General features: G+C 33.5%; 1 protein-coding gene across 2 annotated transcripts in view; it reads left to right on the top strand.

Annotated features, from left to right (window-relative positions):
- Nucleotides 1–323: 323 nt before the first annotated feature.
- Nucleotides 324–6,000, top strand: part of LOC124638952 (Ig-like and fibronectin type-III domain-containing protein 2) — a 190,166-nt gene continuing 184,489 nt past the window's right edge. For both annotated transcript variants that reach the window (XM_047176130.1, XM_047176129.1), the window contains exon 1: nucleotides 324–467. The gene's annotated coding sequence lies outside the window, so the exon portion shown is untranslated. The remainder of the gene's footprint in view (nucleotides 468–6,000) is intronic.

Below are 6,000 nucleotides of genomic sequence, written 5' to 3'. Positions count from 1 at the left end.
CGAAACAAAGTGTAACTCCCTCTGTTTTCAACCCCCAAATTCACCTTTTAAACGTGCCGCAAGTCATTAAAACGGATTCCAAATAACAAAACCGTACCACTCGACATTTCCCACTTACTCGCTTCTAACCAAAATAACCCTCTTATGCCCACTGACATTGAACTCAAACGAAACCAATTAGCGAAAAGTGTTCGAAGCATGACCTTGGGATGTAACTTAGCTAAAATACTGTAAATAAACTTATATTAATTATGTATAAATGTATAAACAATCATTGTTTCGTGTGTGAGAGAGGTAATGCAACCACTGGGCGTCAGTCGAGACGCGTCGGCCGAACGGCGCGGACCGGTATCTCGCGGTTGACAAACGCTCGCTAGTAACACGTCGCGTGTGTACCTGTGTTTTTTTTAATTTTATTAATATTTTTTATCTGTGATTCTGTGTCAGGATTTTTTTTCACTAAACAGGTTGGTATTTTTTTGGTGATGTCATGTTGTGGTTATGTATTTTTCTATTGTTGTTCGAATACAATAGATTGTATTGGTGTCTAATTATGTGTTATTATTGAATATTTCAATGGATGCGAAATTGTTTTCTTAGGTAACAGGTATTCAGGTGACATTGAATGTTGAGACAGGCAAAACAATTTGAAAAAAAAATATCTTTGCTTTATAATACAGCTAATAGGATATTAAGCATTTATTATCTTAGTTTTTCCTGCATTAACTACAAAAAAGAAAGAATTTTTTTTTATTTTTTGACCAAAAATATGTCGCAACATTTTAAATATTTTGAAACTATTTTTATGTTTTGACATTAGCATTGAATTTAATTTTGAGATAGACCAAATATTTATATTTTTATATAAGGTCAAATAGATGCGTTATAGAAACCAGTTTTGTAAATTGTTGTAATCAAACAAACAGATTGGTTTTGTTTTATTTTCATCAGATTTAATTACTTTTTTGACTCATAAAGAACTGAACATATTTTAATTATAGTACAGAATATTACAAAATAACATTTTCATGAATAGACAGGCGGACGGTTAACTGTTTTTCCTGGAATTCAACCTACATTTTACTCGGGAAAATGAAAAACATACCACTAGCGTTGGTTTGAAAACACGTTTGAAAATACTTGGTATAATATTTGCTTGTGCTTTACAAATATTTAATTATTATTTCAGTAATTTACTGTAATTGAAATTTGTAAAAAAATTGTTTGCTATTATCAGACCGACAAAATGACTATTTGCAAAAATAATATGTTTCAACAATTAACAACATAATAAATATAAAATTGTGTGTAACCGAACTATACAACATCTACGTAAAAATAATATTTTCTATCAATTTAAATAAATATTGGAATAGTGCTGAAATAAAACCGCCTTACAGAATTTGTTTACAACAATCTTGATATACCTAGGTTTTCGCTGGGTTGAGGAGGTCTGATATGCAGTCGCTCCTTAAAACACTGGTACTCAGCTGCATCTGGTTAGACTGGAAGCCAACCCCAACATAGTTGGGAAATGGCTCGGCAGATGATGTTGATGACTAAAGCACGAATATTATTTAGCATTATTTTACTATTTTTACGATTATAAAGATAAAGAAAAAAGATGCATTATGTATGTTTATTTAATATACTATCTTTGATGGTCATCAAGTGGCTTCGTCTTAGTGACGTGCATACAATAGATCTGACCTTCACCAGGTCACGAGATGTTAAACGGTCAACAAATCTACTACAAATAAAATCTAATATTATCTAAGTTTAAGATTTTAGCGTACATTAGTGATCAAAGTGGCTTATCTTCGTTTTTTGATCAGATAATAGTCCAGTTGTTTTTATACCAACCTGTAGACATAATAGCCTCCGATCATTTTATATTATTTTCAAACTAGCTTCTATTCTATCATATGTAGTGGGAAATACTTAACGCACTCGATGAAAACTACCCTGTAGGCTCCATCGCAAAATATGTAGGCTTTTTACGTAAGACTTTTAGCAATTCCTGAGATTAGCAGCTTCAAACAAACAAACTCTTCAGCTTTCCAAAATAAAGTATAGAAAGTTCTACAGGTTCTAAAAAGTGAGGTGGTCCAGAAAAAGGATGTAACTAAACGTTAATAACTTAGAAGTCAACCCCTTTGTCTTTGAAAGTTAATAATATGTAAAGCGTAGCCTTAGTTCCAGTTAATGGGATAAAATCTTGGCACTTATTCATTGTCTGTCTGTCCTTATGACAAAGTTTTAAGCTTCTATATGTAAAAGTAACAAACGGAGGTTTTATTTGTGCATGTCGAAAGTAAGTCAAGTCAAAAACGTTTATTGAAAGTAGGCTAGTTTTTAGCACTTTCAAAGGACAGCATCCCCAAAACGCCCCCCTTTCACCCTTCCTTTCCCCTTTCAGTATTTACAATTCGCAGCAACTTACAAAAGTGAAAAGTCGGGGTAAGGACAATACTACTAGCTGGTCCCAGCGGTTTCACCCGCGTCCCGTGGGATTTATTTCGTGCACGCGGGTAAAATGTAGCCTATAACGTTGGGTAAAGTTTTACTACATTATTCTACCAACCGTGTTTTTATCTTGTAATGTTTATTTATGTAACGTAATTTAATTAGATTTTAAAAATACATATTAAAATAAAATTATTTGTTTATTTTGGTTACGAAAATAGGTTAGATAGTGTGCTATTATTTTGACTTTCAATTGTTATTTACAAGGCTGAAAATTCCGAATATTACGTGTAGAGATTTTATCATAAACATAATATAATATTTTCAGCAAAAATACATAATGTACTTACATTTAAAATGCTGAAATTCAACATTCACGGTTGAAATAATTTGGACGATTGTTATATGCTTGAAATGATTTCATATGAAACATCGGAAAACACACTTACCTATACATAGTTGTGAAACTTTAGATTTTTAATAATACTAGCTTACGCCTGTGGTTTTGCCCAGTTAAAACTTGGTATATAACTTACTATAGCATAATACCTTTTTCTGTAAATGGGCTATCCAATTAAACTTTTTAGAACCGTGCAACTAGTGTGATGCTTCATAAAGCCTTACAAAGGCCTATTTAAAATAAAAATATCAGACTTTGAGTTTATTTCGCGGAGCATAACAAACTTATGTTTTTATTGTATTTACATTTGATATTGATTTTTAGTAAACCAATGAACGTGGTCATGAAAAAATGTGTGGGTGAGTCTTGCACGTAGATTTTCGACCGGGATCCGGCTTTGTTGGTATTAAGCTATACCACTCTTCAACTTGAAAAAACATACCTCTATGTATTGGTATTTACTATTCTTAGTTACATTTCTACCTAATCTTTTGAGGAAACCATATAAATGATGATACGTACCTAAATAAGATAAGAGATTAGTCGTTTAGCCACTGTAGAAATACTTAGCAATACCTGACCCTAAGTAATACTCAATTTGTATGTTTTCACGACTAGTTATTTTCCCGTGTTTTCCCTCGCGTCACAGAGAAACTTCTATTTAACTATCTGGATAAAATATAGCCTATGTTGCTCGGGGATAGTGTAACTTCCTAAACGTGAAAACATTTTCCAAATCGTGCAGCACTTTCGAAGTCGTTAGGGCGCTAATAAACAATCAATAAATGTTTCCTACATCTTGCAACTTTTCTAAGTTTGTATGTACTTTCTAAGTATATCTTAGACACCAATGACTGAGTTTCTAATGGCACGTCAAACTGTAGGTGCCTGCTGTTATTGAACATCCTTGGCAGTCGTTACGGGTAGTCAGAAGCCAGTAAGTCTGACACCATTCTAACCAAGGGGTATTGGGTTGCCCGGGTAACTGGGTTGAGGAGGTCAGACAGGCAGTCGCTTCTTGTAAAGCAGTGGTACTCAGCTGAATCCGGTTAGACTGGAAGCCGACCCCAACATAGTTGGGAAAAAGGCTCGGAGGATGATGATGATAGTGATAAGTTAAAACATAGCTACTTTGTATCCAGATGTTTAAAGTAGTTCCTTCGGGACGCGAACAAAACCAAGATAAACTCCCAGTATGTACGCTACAAAACTAGTTTTTATTAAATGATTGGAGGCGTCTCGTGACGTCACGCCTATTGTCCGTTTTTATAGTTCAAGTTTCAAGTTCAATTGTGATGATAAAAACTGTTCAATCTTAGTTAATAGAATAGGTGCTAGTTTGTAGTTCAAATTGAGTGGTTGAGTAGTATATTATTTGTTTTTACCCTAAAAGCTCCAAAACTACGTAAGCGATTTGAAAAATTATTTCATTGTTGCAAAAGATACACTCTTCTCGCGTAACATATGCTATATTTTATCCCGGTATGGACAATAGTTCCAAGGGAACACAGGTGAAACCGCGGGAAAACGGCTATTACGTAATGCGGTAGTAGGTACCGCCATCTGTCTATCGCACCAAAACCACTGAACCAATTTAAATTATTATATATGATATATTTAAATAAAGAGGAAAACTTTGTTTGTTTGTGTGGTTGTAATGGATAAACTCAAAAACTACTGGACCGATTTTAAATATTCTTTCACCATTAGAAAGCTATATTATCTGCGAGTAACATAGGCTATATTTTATCCCGGTGCGGGCAGTAGCTCCCACGGGACGCGGGTGAAACCACAGGAAAACGGCTAGTATTTAATAAATACACAAATACTCTAGAAGTTAAGAAACTACATAGGCTACTTTTTATCCGACTGACTGCTACTGGGAACACGTCTGGAACCGCCAGTAATAAAGGATAATAAAGCACTATTTCATTATTGAGATAAGTTAATTTAATTACTACAGCCTTCGTAGTAAAGTTCCATATTTTCCTAGAAAGATGAAACTATTTTATTGTTATTTACTCCTATTCATTTACTATATTAACTCAACTGAACTATTTAGCTGGAATTTTTCAATTAGTTATATCATTACCTGGCAATCTAAGGTATTTGTTTATTCATTACCATGGTTGTATAACTGTTATTGTTTATTTGTTTGAATGAAATACTTAATCTCAGGAATTACTATTGAAAAAATGTTTAAATGTTCAGTCGACCCTTTTATCTAGGTGTGCGAAGTACATAGTTTTTATAGGACGTGGGTAATCTGTTACAGCCTTTTTATCGCCCCACTGCTGGGCACTGGCCTCCTCTCACACGGAGAAGGATTTTTCTAAAACAGAAGTTTTTGACGAATCATTTTAGTAATAAAGATACAAAAATCGTATAATTTGTTTACTGTTTTTTTCTTGTTATGTTAATTTTCACATACATTATTAAAATATTCTCACGGAAGGTGAGCATTTTTCCTTGTAATAATATCAAATTAAAAATCTTTGATTGCAATGTTTTAATATTGTATGAATTTGAATTAAGTACAATTGTATGTAAATATAAATTAAGTTATTTTTTCACATGATTGTATTTTGTTTCCATATTTACTGTTTTTCACCCGACTTCCAAGATGGTCTATTACGTTAAAAATGTTATGATATCTTTGTCATTAAGTTCAACACATAAGTACTGTTACAGCCTTTTTATTATTACAACTACAGCCTTTTTATCGTCCCATTGTTGGGCTCAGGCCTGCTCTCACACGGAGAAGGATGGAGCCTTAATCACCACGCTTGCTCAATGGGTCAGCTTTTTATCAGCCATTGGTGTCTAAATTTTATTTTCATTTATTTTATTTCATTGGTTCTAAGATTGTATATACTTTAGAAAGTACATACAAACTTAGAGAAGTTGCATTGGTACTTGCCTGAACTGGAATCGAACCCACACCCTTATACTCGAGAGGTTGGTTCTTTAACCACTATGCCACCACGACTTGTAATAACCGTAACCATAAGTACATACGACACCTGAAACCTGAATTTATCATGCGTGGAAAAACTGAGTGTATGTATATGTATACGCGCGACAAAATGCATTTGGTATGTACCTAAGCACTGTTAGATAAATGAAAAAAACAT

Source organism: Helicoverpa zea, chromosome 18 (assembly GCF_022581195.2).
Source record: "Helicoverpa zea isolate HzStark_Cry1AcR chromosome 18, ilHelZeax1.1, whole genome shotgun sequence".
NCBI lineage: Eukaryota > Metazoa > Arthropoda > Insecta > Lepidoptera > Noctuidae > Helicoverpa > Helicoverpa zea.
The sequence above is the reverse complement of the archived record's forward strand: the minus strand, read 5'-3'. Positions and strand labels throughout refer to the sequence as shown.